Consider the following 17,282-nt stretch of genomic DNA (forward strand, 5'->3'; position numbering starts at 1 on the left):
TGAGTTCACAGCGAGTCTATCCGACGGCCGGGTCGTAGCAGAGCAGTTCAGTGTCATCTGATACCAGTTCACACTATTGTAAAGTCGTCACCTTCACTCGATTCGATTTGGCGTAAGTAGCATTATGTTTTGGGGGTATTTTTTTTCTTGCTTTTCTGTTTTAGCTTTTACTTTTTTGTGTGTTTGTGTCTCATGAGTTTTGTTTTCTTTTTCCGGCGGCTCCTGCTGGTGCTGTAGGAGGAAGGGATGGTGTTCGGGTTTAGTTACTGAGTTTGGATTTTTTTTATTTTTTTTGTAAAGCTGAGGATTTATACCTGTCGTCCTTTTTAGGGTTTTCGGACACAGTGTACTTTATGTTTATCTCTTATCGTCTAATAAAATCCTTAATTAATCACCTGATATTTATTGATTGGCGCCTATCAGTGTATCGCACGGCGAGGTTCATTCCTCACGATAGACAGTATCGCCGACTCGTCTGAGTGGTCATAAATTTATTGTCAATCATTCTAGAACAGGAGTGACTGGCCATAAATATACTCACAGTCCTTCTAGGATCATGTTGTCATTGCTAGCACTGCCGGTTACTCATGATAATTCCTATGTTAAAAGATAACGTAAATTTTTAATTAACATAAAGCAACTTTGCTTATTACAGTCAACTAATTAGAATGCGCAGGTCCATCCATCGGCTATATGACATTCGGGATCATTACTGGACCCATAACCATTACATTTATCAAGCAAGCCTTGTAATCCACGCAAAAAAATAAAAAAAAAGCTCTTTCTTTTACGTCTTAATTAGCCAACAATTAAATTTTCATAAACTTTTTCCTAACCTCGGTCATCGTGGATAATTTTACAGCATCATAAAATTATCAACGTCAGCCTTATCGCCTATTGGCTTAAGAGCCCAATTCCCGTCATACCTCTTAGACTCTGAAGCACCTTAAACCCCGTGGGGGAAGATGAACGTAATGATAGAGACAGCCCAACGTTGCATAAAAGTCAAAATAATTATGGGACAATAATGACGGTACTTCGTAACTCGGTATTTCAACACATCGTCTGGTGTAGCGCGTGCGAAGTGTCCAAACCCAACTTTATGGCGATCCTGGCACGTTTAGAGCTTGTATTACCGCTAACTTTTAATTTTACGACCAATAAAAGACAAATGCACTGCCCGTAAAAGCTACTCCGCCGCTCGCACACACACACACACACACACACACACGTACACACACACACGTACACACACACACGTACACACACACACACACACACACACACACATGTACACACACACACATCCACCCTGTCTTGGGACACTCACAATTTTATCACTCAGTTTTACAACCTCGGGGTTTTCATTCGCTTGTCACTCGTCCCACGGTGAGTGTCTCCCTGTGTCTCGCTCCTCATGCGTGCCCCGGAGGAAAACACACGGAATATTTCCGAGTATTTCGTGCCATAAATCGGAATCAGGCCGCGAAAGAAGGGGGAGGGAGGGAGGGAAGGAGAGAGAAAGAAAGACAGAGGAAACAAGTCGCTAGAAAATCTTTGAGCTCTTTTTTTTTTGTGGATGGGAAAGATGCTCTTCCTTGGTGCTTCAGAGCTGAGGAGAGAAGATGCTGGACTTCCGACGTGGGTCTTCCCGGGTGTAAAGAGTGCAGGTATTGTCTTGTGATGTTTACGACGCGTTGTGCGGCCTCTACGTCGTGTGAGGTGGACTATTGCGTTATCTCCCACCAAAACTCTATATGTCATAGCAGCCGCGCCGCCCTCTTCCTCGACCCTGCCTGAACTCAAGAAGTGGCCACGGAGAGGAATATTTTAATAGAATGCTGTACACGTGAGGTGCATTGTGTGATAGAGTGTCTCTGGCAGTGATGTGTTGTGCTAACTAAATCTAGCCCAGGGAATGTTAGTGAAATTATTTATCCAGTGGCGCTGTATGTTAGCATGCTGGTGATGATAACAACAGATTTAAGTGACACTTTAACGATAAATGGCGTTCACTAGTGTGCAGAGCCGATACCGACTGTTGATAGTTGGTCGTAACATTTATTTATTGCAATAATCACTTTACTTGGATTTAGAAAACTTATCAATACTCCTGAATTGGATGAGAGAAAGCCGAATATAGCTTACAACTTATTCAGAACACATCAGTAATGACTGTCCTTGCATATCTTTTGTTATAAACTGACGAAAATAAACATGAGTGATAGTTATTCACTACCATGTCCTCCAATATACTAAGAATCAGGCAATTAATTTAGGGAGACAGCTACCAGCATGAAATACATGACCGGCTGACATGCGTGTATGGTCACTGGCCTCAGCTGTAGAGCCACTAGAAGGTGTGGGCACTCACCGGTGGACAGCTAAACCTACTAAAATATTCAAAACTACGAAGAAAACACTACATTGATCGCCATTAAGCGTCGCAGTTGGAGGAAGGCTCGGCTACGATTCCCACCCGCCTCCCTCCCGCGAGATCCAATATGGCAGCGGGGAGGGTCGACGCCATTTCGTTCAAGCTGCGGGAATTGCCGACGTGTTTTTCTCTCTTTTTCATATGAAATTTCTTTTAACATGTGCTTTCAATAGTCCATTACACGCGGCCAGTGAGACACCGATTGTTTTCTAATAAACAAAATTATATACTATCAAAAAAGAGGATCTTACGGTGAGATAACCTGTGAGCGGTAACAATTTTCCGGTGAGCAGCTCACACCTGCCGTAGCAAATCAGCGTTTTGAGACAATTTTCAACACTCAAGCTTTATTTTCAACACACTTGTACATCCGCTATAATTCTAACTGTTTCCGTATTATATAATTACCCCATAAATACGCCTACACATACCTGCCATGTGTGTTAAAGACTAACGCTGTGACTTCCTCCTCAGGTTGGACGCCGTGGTGGCTAGTTGCTAGCGGCGGACCCCGCCGCCATCCCCGACACCGCACAATGGCATCATCAGCCACATTTCCTCGCCTTTTACCTACGTTTCTGACTCATTTATAATACTTTAATGTTTAGAAATATGGACCTAACTCGCCTACACTGCCAGAAAGATCTTAGTGAGAAGAGGAGGGTGAGATTTGAAGGTTTTATTTGACAAATGGTGAGAATATCGAGCAACACGGCAACACAAGCGAGCGGGAGAAACCAGTTTGCCGCCGCCATTTTGAAGCCGATCGCTCGATACAAGAAATGAAGAGGATAATTAGAGAAAGATACAAGATAGTGAGGATATTAATTCATGGGAGTATCAGTAGGAGCGTGTTATACTACGAGGAATGTGTGAGGTAAGGTAAGTTCTTCATTAAGAAACTAGTTACACATATTTGCGGCCATCTCCTCAGCCCGCTTATAAACGTGAGTCGGATGAGAAAACTCGATACAAAAATATATCAAGCGGTTTACGTATCAGGACTTTATAGTACATATGCACGTATAATAAAACGCATTGCTTGCAGTTCCTGGTCACAAGTCTTCCTTACGGCTATGTCACGCTGTTTAATGGACAATGACGTATAACCTAAGCCAGAAATGTGAAAAAAAAATCTTAATGATAGAGCGTTGTGATGCACACGTAGATCATCAACAAGCATAATAGAGGGTGCGGATATAATGCCTTAAACTAGGGAAGAAGAAATGGTGCAATTTATAGCGTGTCTGTTTATCATCTTGAGAGACCACAATTTCCGAGAGTTATGCCGTATCATTATCCGTGGTATTGTTTATAATGGTCACTTAATGATGTTCAAGATATATCGGAAATGCTGTGTGTTGCAGTAAATATCTGTGGGTTTTCTTGGATTACACTCCATCTTTGTATCTCCCAAGGAATAAATATATAAACTAAGAGTGCGAAAAAATTGTGTAAAGTGTCAGAAATCTTCATAAGCAGGGCGCTGTTATTCAAGATTAAAGTCGGGGTTTTTGGTGCTGTGAAAAATAGTAATACCATAGCTTGACGGTATTTGGGCAATTGATGTCAAATTTTACACTTTGTTTCGTCCAAAAATCCCCAGTATATATTCCTTATTTGCCGACAATGATTATCACCTTCCAACCCACCTCTCTATACACCTGAAATTTGCTATAATTATTGCAAGGTGTGAAATGCATTACATGTTAGTTACGCATATCCAAATAACCTTTAAACTTGCTCTGGGAAAATAAAGTCGGATTCGTGGTAAATAACCGCACATATCCATAAAAATTAAAAGCACCAAATAACACACTTCGGCGTTCAGTTAATGTTAGTTGTTCCCCCTTACTTATCCCTTCACCTTTCTCTTCCTATTAACTTTCGATCAACTTTACAACCTTAACTCTGTCATGACAAGCTTTTGACTAGGCAAGAGCCTCCTTGGCAGCCTAAGTGTCATTGAATCATGACCTGAACGTCCCTGCTATGCCTCAAGGGTGGGCGGTATCGTGAACCGCTTGGCACCAGCTTCAACACATGATTTGGAAACCTTGCCTCTTCATGTCCTCTCACCCTTATGTCTTGACCACTTGCATCCTCGAACCCCCACACGTTGTCTCAAGACATTGCAGAGGAAATAATCCCATGTTCATGTGGCTTTAATACTAACCAACACTCTCTTCCCCTTGAACCCTCCTTACCACACGTTTCCTCCTCCTCTTTCCACCCTCGCCACCTACACCCTCCTTCTCCTTAAGCATCTTCACCATGCATATCCCTTCCTGGAGCATTATCTTCATGCTCGCCCTCTCAGCTGCACCCTTACCACCCCACCGTCTCTTCCGTGATCAAGACCGTTCCCTAAATCATGTTGCATACGCTACTAATGTGCTCCTGAGTGAGGTTGATAGCTCTCTTGACAGTCTCAGTAGGCTAATATGGAAATTTTTAAGCCCGCTTTTCATTCAGAAGCAGTATGACGACACGACACACAACTACACAATTTTATAAATTAAATAAAAACTATATTCTTACGAGCATAAATTAATTATAACATAACAGAGGTGGATATATATATATATATATATATATATATATATATATATATATATATATATATATATATATATATATATATATATATATATATATATATATATACACACGTGTGTGTGAGTGTGTGTGTGTGTGTGCTAAATAATCCCATAATTGTAAATTATATCGAATTTATAACGATAGTTCCCACACGCGTGGTGTAAAACCACACTGGATGTACAGGAGCGGAAAAGAATAGTCTCAAGTATTTACCTAGTAAGCCAAGGACCCTCGAGGAGGAGGTGGCTCTATGACCTGCCTCACGGACACAGGAGAGCTACACTGTCACCGTGACACAGGGTAGTCAACGTCCTCGCTATGGTTTCTTACAGACAAATGAGGCGATTTGGTGATCAAACGGCCCGTTCGGTCTGAACGACCCGAACGCACGGGGTTATGGGGTCTGAAGTGCCGCTTTGTTAAGCCAATATATGACGGCCAGCGTTATGACTATTCTCCGGGTTTTTAAATATCTTTTTTTTTTTACTGATTTGTAGATCTTTTAGAGAGACTTTTGAATGCAATATATTTATTAAAATTTTGTCTTTTTCATTATAGATAATTTTACTTGTGAAGGGGAAGCTGGTGGACATAATTTGAAATACCAAATAATCTCAAAATGTTAACTATAATTTATTGTGATAGTATGAGAGTGTATATATATATATATATATATATATATATATATATATATATATATATATATATATATATATATATATATATATATTTAACTCATTAACCCTCATATCAAAAATTAATTTAACACCACGCAGAAAATAATCAAGGAAAATGCAGAGTTATGACAAATAATTTTCCTCTTTAGCTCGCATACATCACGGTGGTAGACTCAAAGGCTTCTCTGTTCTGTACACATGACTTTCCACTATAAGACCAAAGGGTAAGACTGTCAAGAGACTCTGCCCACTAAATATCACCACAAGTCGACCTTTACTATAAAGCCCCCAACTGCAGCTGCAACCAGGCTAACAAAGTGCCGTATTGTCATTATAAAGCGGTAGAGGCATAATGTATGTTGGCGGTGTTTAAAGGGTGGTCCCATCCTCAGCATAGACGATATTTAAAGATCAGTCAGACATCTAACTTAACCTGATGGTAAGTCTGCATAAGAGATCGGCTCCCCCATCTGTATACAATCTAGTAGCGCTAGAGACTCAGTAACAAACGTCACCCTCTTACACGCTAACAAAACTCCTTTATTTAGAGGACTTAACCCCGCACAATAGATGCTGCTTCCCCCCTTCGCCGCTTATCTATTTTCTGTCGCAGAACAAACTAGGGATGAATGTTTTAGTTCAGGCGATCTCTTTATGCCGCGAGGTTTGAATAGAACGAATGCCATCATGGAGGAGCGGAGCGTTCTTGTCGTCCGCCGGTAGAGAGATGTTAGTTAGGTATGCTGCTTGACCTAGTATTACCCAGATATGTCACATTAACCTCACCTCTTGGATATGGCACTTGAGACTCACTGTGAATGTATATTTATATTCACATGTTTAAATATTTATTAAACAGAAAGAATTTAACTGAAGTTTTGTTATAACACAAATAATCTTAGAAGAAATTTTGACAAGTTAAGTTTAATGAATTATCAATACGTAATACTAATATCAATAATGGTAAAATAAATAACCATATTAATAGAAGTAAAAATAATGACAATAAAATGATGGAAAAATAGTAGCCATAGCCATAATAATATTAATAATAACAGCAAAATAATAGCAATATAATCAGTTATAATATTATTTTAATAATTTTGTTATGAGTAGCAGCGATAAAGTAAATAATTATATGGATCATTAACATATATAAATCAATCATGAGCATAAAAATTGAAGTAACATTGCCTCAAAATTATGTAAATTAGATTAATACACAAGGAGACGCTAATCATCATTGTTTATAAGAATTTTAACATAAAAAGCGGCGTTGTACATTATCATTGTTATTCCTGCTTAAATAACGCTACTGCTTAGTTAACAGGTATATGGTAATGTTAAGGGAATCCAAATATACAAAAATATGCACATATAACCAATAAAATTTTAACTGTATTATATATATATATATATATATATATATATATATATATATATATATATATATATATATATACACACACACAGAGGAGGTATATAATAATCACCAACCTCGTCCGTCTTACATCGCCGGCTTTGTCTTCTCTTCTGCCTTAAATGTATCGCATAAATTTTTTTTTAGTTTTCTTCCTCTATATATGAATCATTTATTTCTCAATTGCCTTCTATTTCCCTTCACAATCAATTTCTGTGTTTTCAATTCGCAGAAAACACTCGGCTGTGTCCTGTAATTTTTTTCTACAGCCGCACTTTCAAGAAATTACAAGCATCTGTCTAATATCGGCTGAAAAATAGTCAATAGTAAAGACAGTAAAATTATATAACTTCTCCCAGTAAGAAAATATTCTCTCGGTATACTAATGATCGAGGAAAATTTATTTAAATGTTACAGGATTCTTATTTTATCTTGGTAAACTTGGCGGTGGCGTGATACTTCGGTCAAGTGCCGGGAATCGATACCTTGATGACCTCTCCTCCACCAGTTATACATTTCAGCAGATAACATATGTAAATGTATCGTGGGAGCCGGGGAATTTACATGGTGTCGTGAGAGTTTATGACGTACACTTACGCAGAGGTTAAACTTGTACTCAAAGGCAGTAGTTTTATCGATGATCCAGAGGGAGGCGTGACTACCAAAGATGTCAATTAGTTCTTTGAATTGGGTGATTCTCCTTAATGTGACGGTGATTTCGTTTTACATATTCATTAAAAAGACTGTATATCAATGGGAGATTATGTGTGTGCGTGTGTGTGTGTGTTTGAATGTTTAGACGGTAGTGGAGAATTGGGCTAAAGGTGAGGTAGGAAGAGAGTAGTAGGGGTAGAGAGAGGAATGGGAATTGGAAGCGAGAGGTGATGACTATGATGATAATGATTAAAGAAAACTATAACCGATAGGAAATATGGTGAGCGAAGGTGCGTGTGTGTGTGTGTGTGTGTGTGTGTGTGTGCGTGTGTGTGTTAGAGAGCGAAAGAGAGAGGTGGTGGTAGAGAGGTGAGAAAGAGTATAGAGGGAGAGGAAAAGAGGTAGCGGTGAGAGGAGGATTGAATGTTGATGAGAGGAGGCATAAGGCAAAAATGTCATATGAATGGTGATTATCATGCCAGTGAGGAGGTGATGATGGGGAAGCAATGCAGGTGGTAAAATGAACGGTGAATGGAAGCAGAAGATAATGACAGTAAATAAACAGGGGTGGGTAGGGAGGAAGGGGGTGGCTGGCTTTTACATCCAGAGGGAAACGGTCCTATGATAATGAGATAATGTCAGTTTGCAGGTAACTTTTTCCTTGTAAAATATTTCCTCATCAGGACCCAAGAGGGGATGGGGAGATGCCAGGTGCCGGAGAGCAACAAGACACCCACCTGTAGACAACTACTGACGCGGGAGGAGCCGGGAAACGGTGTTGGTATTTCCGTGAACCTGACTTGGCCAGCACTTTCTGATACACTAGTTCTATCCCTTAAATCTTATTTACGGCAACCCTGAAAGATTTATTGCCATTTTCTCATCACACCCAATTACTTATCTGTACTCTCCAGGCTTCCCCACCTACATGTAGGCTTACTGTTATTACTTCAAGGGTAACAGAGAAGAAGTTGACAATTTAATGCAGCTCACATGACAATATGTTCTCCGGGCAGAAAATTTAATTCGACATACTGACTGCCTGACTTGTATCGTGAGTAGTTCTTCATGCAATCACACAGAGAATTTATACTAGGTTTACCCGAATCATTTTGTTATTAAATGCTGATGTCAATGTTTGATTTATTCATTTCGCACAATGATACCTGACTTCGGTGCTGTAGTTTACCTCTATGGGTAATGCACAAAGTCACAGGCATTTGTAGTCGAGTTTTTGCGTTAGGTACCAATAAAATAGGAAAGTATACTGTACATGATTGAACTGTTTAAATGGTAACTAAGATTAAGATGCTTAGTATTATTTTTACTTTATTCTATTAATATTATTAATACTATCATTATTGATTTTATTATTTCTATTATTATTAGTATTATTATTACAAAGGTGCTATTCCTATGAAAATAATATTCAATGTGTTTTTTTATTCTCAGCTCATGAAACAAAGTAAATACCAGCAAAAAATTATGAATGAGAGATAAATTTGAGATAATCACTATAATCTGGCCTTCTCAAGTCATATCTTCGGTTTACCTTCACTATTTTTCTTCTCAAACTAGAGTGATCACGAAATTGATATTTTACATCAAACGCGAGAAAACATCAGGTGCATATTTTTCAAGCAGTAGCTCAGACTTATAAACTAAGTGCATTACAATTTTTACTTAAGTAAAAACAACACCTATATCTTAGTTTACATTTCCACATTTAATTAGATTAGACATAATAGTATCATCACATGGGAATTGTTGTACTTCATCTTTATATTTAATTCTGTCTTTGTGGTGTTAGTGACTATTTTCGTATTTATTAAATCAGTTCTTAAAATGGCGAAACCATTAATGTCACTATAATAATAATAATAATAATAATAATAATAATAATAATAATAATAATAATAATAATAATAATAATAATAATAATAATAATAATAATAATAATAATAATAATAATAATAATAATAATAATAATAATAATAATAATAATAATAATAATAATAATAATAATAATAATAATAATAAATAATAGATCATTGTATTAAAATATAGAACTGAACTTTGCTAAATATTACCCGAAGTTACTGTAGAAATATATAAGGATATTTTACCTGACAAAAGTTCAAAATTCTAATAGGTACCACCAACATCTGTAGGAATATACCAAAAATAATCTTCATACATAATCAGGTAATGTCGAGTTTTATTTCACCAACGTTGTTTCTATGTATGTTATTTTTATTTTATTTAACTGATATTAAGTTACTTAATTAAATAAAAAGAAGATAAACATATATATAACTGGTAAATAAAGACGTGCAGAAAGTAAAACATCGTTGCTAATAAAGAATGACGGCAAAGATTTCCACTTGACTATCTCGTGTGGTGAAATACGATGTCTGAGCATGAGTGGAAATAATGAAGATAAATATAGGCGAGCATTACTACAAGTCCTTGACAAGCACTATAAATCCGTGATATACTAGAACCTCAAACGACCAGACAGAACTAACAAGTAACTGTGATGGCCATTGGAGACTAACGACCCTCATTACCTACGATGCTGAAGCACTAATTATGGCTCCTAATAGATATAAAACAAACAGCAAGAAATCGAAAACACAAACACTCTCACGATATTAAAAACACGAGGGGAATTCTTTCAAGATGAGGAAGCATAAATTCACACAGAGACAACAACGCCTTTGGCCACTACCAATTTCAAACACTCAGGAGCTGAAGACTTGAAGAACAAAAAATACTCAAGCGTGCCTACAAAGAGGAGCAAATAAGTCGTAATTAAAACTGGAGATAAGACCAGACCAGAACTTCAAGGCCTTAAGAGCTGCCGGGGATTTATTAGTCCCATTATCTTTATTGCAATATATCACTTTAATTGCGCTTGCATTTAGTTATGCGTCGGGCCATTGTTATCAGCTCAAGAAGACACACACACACACACACGCAGAAAAAATATACAACCCCGAAAATTGCTTCTTCGCGGCTAACAATGTTAAAAATGATAAATGATGTTAAAAACCCAGTATAAACCTCGAGGCCAGACTTCTGATAATCCATATATCTCTTCTTTAACAACGTTAAACAAGAGATATAGTCCATTATAGACGTGAACAGACCCCGAAATTGCGAAACTCTAATTAAGACACACAATCGGGAGGTACGGCTACAGGTAAAACTACGTAAACCTCACTGCTTGGCTCTATAACTTTTCCGCCTGCTGTTTTATTTCTCGAGTCTTTGGTAAACAGGAACCCAACTCTTCGGAGGAAAACTTTTGCATAGTAAATCCCGGCCCGGTGTTGTATGTGTTGGTGAACTAAGTAGAAAAAAAAAAGAAAAAGAAAAACAGACAAATCCAACGATAAGTAATTTTTCTTTATATGTTTTATTTCTGTTTTCGGCAATGGCAACACTGTGCAGTTTTCTTCCCACACACACACTTCTAAGACCACCATAAACTACCGAACAATAGCGACCTCGTTATTCCAAATCGTAAAGTATAGCTTTCTTCTGTCTCAAACTTGGGTTTAAGTGATAAGGAGCTACTGGAATTCATCGGAGGATGTTTAAGGGAAAGCTAATACTTGGGAGCTTCGAGGTGGAGAGCGTCATAATAGCGAAGGATGACTGGTTCATCGTTTTGGGCAATGGAAGATCATTTCAGGATCTACTGACCACTAAGCAAAGCAAAGCGAGGCACCACGTATTTTTACAGCAGTTGGCACCCCCACTCACACACAAAAAAACTTTGCAATCATTTCCCAGTAAGTTGCAAGAGTGTAACATCACAGAAGTAAAGCAGTAGCTATCCTCCCCACTACTGTTTAATTTACTCGGTAGATTGAGTCTTACGGTCATTCACTTCAGAGATGAACGTCGGACGACTAATCTGGAAATAAGATTACCTTCCGGGGTCAAAGTCAAGAAAAGACATTGGAGCATCCGATTAGCCATTCGTCACTCGTATAGTTGTAACCAAGAGTCGGTATTGAAGGCAAGGTCCTTCATTTTGCATATATATTAGATGCACATTGATATCCATACTCAGCCACGCTGGGAGACTACGGTCTGCATATTGAGGAGCGGACCTGACAAGTACTAATGATGAATGTCCTCCCTCCAGACAAGGCTACAAGGGCGCTGCTGGTACCCGATGAGTTATGGGGGGACTTAGCTATGTATAATCTTCCCTCCCTCCCTCCCCTCTAGTTTGATGCTATTTGTGTATCCTCTCTTTCTTCTTTTTTCTAGGCAAGACTGTATCCCGCTTTCCCTGTTTAGATTTGTGTCTTTCTCACCCTCTTTGACTGTTAGCTGTAGAGCAATATGTGTGTGTGTGTGTGTGTGTCCAACTTTCTTTTTTACTTCTGTTCACCAGTTTTGTGGATCTCTCCCTCCGTTCTTCTCCCCATCTGTTCTTTTTATTATATTCCTCTTTCTTCTTCCTTCACTATCCACTTGTCATTCATGAGTATCCATCACCATCCATCTCCTCTGGCCTAGGGGTGTTTGTGCCCTTTATGTTGTTTCTTGGTGAACATCTGGCGAGGCTACACATCATCTCCTTCTCAAGTTAAGTTCTAGTTGAAATTATGCATATATATTCACCTCTCTTCCAAATGTTCGTTTAGAAATAAATTCCATTATCTCTTTTTTCATCATTCTCTAAGCTCCATCTGGCAAAGGGAAAAATGTTGTTACAAAAGTATTTATTTATTTATTTTTACACTACCATGAACGTTGACTAAGTACAGGACGTTAATCATGAGTTTTGATATAAAACTCACACCTATATAAATATTCCCTCAGTTCATAAATGCAGCATCAGACGAGATACACACCAGCTCCACCATTACTACTCGCCTCCACAGCGTGCAGCCTCAGCACTCAGGAGTCAGCTTAAGGCATCGTCCTGGCCAGACCATTATAAAGTGCTCAGCGAGACTGTAAAGTAAGAGTTAGCGCCGCCTGTGTCTCTAGTCTAGCTAAGGAGTATTCAATGGCAGTTTTGGGCATTTGATCCTAAATCTCCACGATATGCTGCAACACACTTGAGCTGAGACTTTTGTTTTCCTCCTTTTTTTTTATAAATATATGAAGTGAAGTTTAAACGAGAGCTCGTATTGGTTATTGCTCTGGGTGTACAAGGAGAGCGCTCTTCTCCACAACTCCAGCCTCGCAAACAATGTGTGGAGGGGAGAAAGTTGATAATTATTGGTTGGAAATAGTGTAAATAGTTGTGAATTTGTTGTATGAGGGGCTCTGCTCATTGGTGAAATAAGCTGCTATAACTCCACTGTAGTTTCAGGACTCTAATGTGTTGAAATAAATAATGGAATAAATCTAAATTGACGATCTTGGGAACAATGCTCGATTTATTTATTTTTGTAAACAGACATTCACGATATAAATACCTTAATCCCTAATGATATATAATACTTGAATCACTAAGACAACAATTTAACCTAACCAACCAAGAGGAATTAAATAGAGCAAACCAAGATTAATGTTTACTTTATCATCATCCCCCAAAAAGAAAGTTATAATTCAAAATATTTCTTGAAGTGTATCTTGTGTACAGTTAAGAGTTATCCTTCAAGGCAGCTGAGTTGTTGGATCACAATATAGAAAACAGAGGGAACTAATGACATTATTTGTGGTGTCTTGGTCGTTACGCATTACTGTATGGTCTCAGAGGCAAATTGACTGTCTATGGCTCTTTGCCTAACCTTTACCCATCTGTGTCTACGAGAGAATGTTACATTATTGTTCATCTTTTGTACCAACGATGTAAAAGTATCTGTTTTGGAGTGACACTGTTTCCTCCTCCTTCTCACTTTTTGTGAGTTTGATTTTGTTTACCGGTTTCTTATTCCTTCTCTCTCTTATTTTCTCTTTTCCTGTTTAGTTATTTACTCTCTCCCCAGAATTCCTTCTCTCTCTTCTTTGTTTCGGAAAAAATCACTTTACAACACTTTCAACTCGCATATCTTCTTCACCACAAGGCGCCAACGAAAGAGACCTTGAAAACACCGCCAATCCCACTGTCCCCAACTAACAAGCGTCACCGACAATTAGTACCCGCCGTAAACAACTACGACTCGGTAATTACTGTATCTTCTCCACCCGTATAGTAGTCTTCTACCTCTTCTGCTCAGGTTAATGATGCTTAAAGGTGCATCTGAGAGTGCCTGGAGTCGGCGGCGGCAGATCTCAAGCGTGGATGGATAGATGGGGGAACAAGGGCCGGATGCAGTACTCTATGGAGCTTAGAAGAGGCGCAGGGGTGTTAACCCGGGAGGTTTCTGAAGAAGGCTTACGAAGATGAAAGTTGAATCAATGGAAGAAAAAAGGTCTTTGAAGGGCGTAAATAAGAGTTGAAATGATGGGAAGGTGAATGATTTTGAGGAACAGGGATGGGCGGTGAGCTGGTGGAAGGGTTTAGGTTTTGGACGAGGCTTATAAAAATGTCGTCAATGTTTCTGGGAGCAGGAGGGAGAGGAAGAAAAGACTGTTTGGGCCGTACATGAGGTGGAACCGGAGGTACATAACGCGTAGATAGGGTGGGACTAGAGTGGTCTCGAAGGTGTAGATGAGAGCTCAACCGTGGAGGGTCTGAAGGTGTACTCAGAGGGAATGAAACTCCAAGAGGTTTGAAAAGTAGAAGTACTTCAGCAGGTAATATCCGACACCAAGATGGTGTATATGTATAACACCGGGTAAGGTTCTAACCCTAGAGTCTACATGAACGGAGCTATTCATAAATCTTCCAAAATTGCAACATTTTTCTCTCTCAGGATGACCAAAAATATATTTCCTTAACAACTCAGGATCAAAGACACACAATTACTCGTATTGCACAAAGACTTACTCCTTCTAAAATATGAAGAGTTTATTCGACTCTCAACATTATAAATGCAACGAAAATTTCCTGTGTGAAAAATGAGAAATAGTCCTTCTGGCCTAAATAAAGGAATTGTTCCTAAGATGAAAGTAATCTTTTCATTAAAAAAAGGTTCTTTAGTTTCTTCTTCTCAATGTACAAACTGCATATTTGTCCCAAAGAAAAAAAGAAACATTTTATGCCTAAAAAGGGAATAGACTTCTTATATTCAGCAAAGACTCTATATGTGCAAAATGGAAACAGTTTTTGTTCACAGTAAAAGATTTCTCTGCTCAAAATGGAAATAAGAGTTTTATTGTCAGCAAAATGCTTCCCAACCCCAAGATGGAAATAAGCTTTCTATCCCCAAGTAAAAGTCTCTCAACCTAAGCTGAAAGGAAGCTTTTTGTTGCTTTAAAAATGTTGACCATTCCATCGTGGGATTAACTTATTTTCATTTGCATATATTATTAACTATTTTTTTTTTATTATGTTGTACTGTTTTGCATTTTCCTTCCCAGCACCACCGGGCCAATGATGCACCGAGCGCTGATGTTATTTCTTAATTAAAACAATTGCATAAAGAATTCCAAGTTGAATACCCGAAAGATTTACAAATCCTACCACTTAATTCTAAGCTAAGCGAGACAGGACGGTCTCAAAATAAGTGAAGGACCAGCAGACCGAGTCTATATTCAAATGATCTTACTTTGAGTGTTATATATCCATCAACGCACGGAAGCTCCAGGTGACGTAGAAGCGCTGTATGTATAAATAGCTATTCTGCCACCGAGGCCTTCAGTTTCTTCTTGAGTCTGGCACCTCATAACGAATTCACTCTCCACGTCGCAGAAATAAATGGGTAAATCAGCGCACGTAAGCGGCATTTTTGGCTAGATAATGAACAAATTGACGGAGCAGCAGCAGCGTCTTCTCAGGGATCAATTAGTAGAGCATATTTTACCAGATGCGCTTCCATTCTTCTCCGGATTTTACAGGGAGAGACCGCGGCGCGACAGAGTTCGATTTATCTCTCTTAGGCCATCAGTCTGTTTACGAAATTCGGTGTTTACGGAGGGGACGCTTGTTTTTCATTCAGTGGCCCACGCTGCTACATTGGCTTGCCAAGAATCTTAAGTGAGCGGCTGGGATATTGCGGCTCCCAGAGACCATTAGTCTTCGGCGAGACAAAGATCATAGTGGAACTTAGTCGCTTGCGGCGCTGGTTAATTATTTTCCCCGAGACATTTCTGAAAACAAACAAATCAATAGCTTTTTGTTTGGTCTAAGATAAGACGTTGGCATTAAGAGAAATGTCTGATCTTACATCGAGTTTGAGTCTAAAGTCGTTCCTTCTGCCGTGAAGAACTATCACTTCCTGAGACATCCAGGAGAACAAACGATGTTTTCTTAAGGAGTTCTGAGATAAATTTTTGTTTCTAAAAATTTAATGTGGGTTTGAGGTGCTACCTTTCGCTGCAGCTCCAGTGCAATTATCTTCCAAGTCATTTGGGGAAAGCAAGTAAAGGAATTCCTATTTTGTTTGTGCATGGGTAGTCATGAGATGAAGTGTCATCATTGAAAATGGCACAAGTCGGATAATTTTTTTTTCAGTATGAGTGAGTTCCTTTCATTGGCAGTGACAGTGAAGGTGATGGTGGTAGCTAAACTTGTGTTATTACTATAGAGTAAAGTTGGTGAGAAAGAGAGGGAAAGAGAGAGAGAAGCAGTCGAATTGGTCCTCTAAATTGGAGAATGACTGGCGGCACGAAGGGAAGAATATTACGGGGTGCAGCCAAGATTTACGCCAGGTTTCGATAATCAACCGAGCAACCTCTATAATCAACGTCGTATCCGCATTAATCTCCCTAAATCATATGCAAAGCCTTAATTAGCGCCATAAACTGCGCCCACGAATGACTTATGATCAGAGGGGGTAGGATGGGGGTCGGTCGGTCGCCTTCTTCTTGAGCGGATTCATCAATTTTGAAATAAGAACTGAGAGGGGGGAAAAAATGCAAATCGCCCGGTTTCCCATCCCTTAATTGGTACAGTCCGTGGAAACAACAAGCACTGAATTCTCGTGTCGATTAATTGTCGTGCCCAATTACCGACGTTGGAGAGATAATCGGTAGGAGGACGAAAGTCGATTACCAGGAAGCCCAGCGATAAATATAACCCCCCCACCCACAACCCCCTCCCTCCCTTCCCCCAGTCCATGTCGAAGTATACGAGCGAAACTCACCGCTTGACGATCACCTCACTGAGCGCCCACTTACGGCAACGACCGCAAAAAAAAAGAACACACCCCCAATCAAACGCTAACTAGGGCCGTAACGAGCATAACGAGAGGCTAAACATCTAAACAGCTACCTTCGGTGTGGTCAAGTGGCCCGCTAGGAACTGGAGGATCCAGCCCCGATGTGTTTAGATCAATTTACAAGCGCCCTGAATCAATTTACGCTCCGCTGTAAACGTTTGATGATACGAATTTGTGCGTTTGAGGCCATGAAGGATGAATGCCGATGGAGTTTATGAAGTGTAAATGCTAAGCCAGAGAGAGAGAGAGAGAGA

The sequence above is a fragment of the Homarus americanus genome, unplaced genomic scaffold, assembly GCF_018991925.1.
Source record: "Homarus americanus isolate GMGI-L3 unplaced genomic scaffold, GMGI_Hamer_2.0 scaffold36734, whole genome shotgun sequence".
In the NCBI taxonomy this organism is placed as follows: domain Eukaryota; kingdom Metazoa; phylum Arthropoda; class Malacostraca; order Decapoda; family Nephropidae; genus Homarus; species Homarus americanus.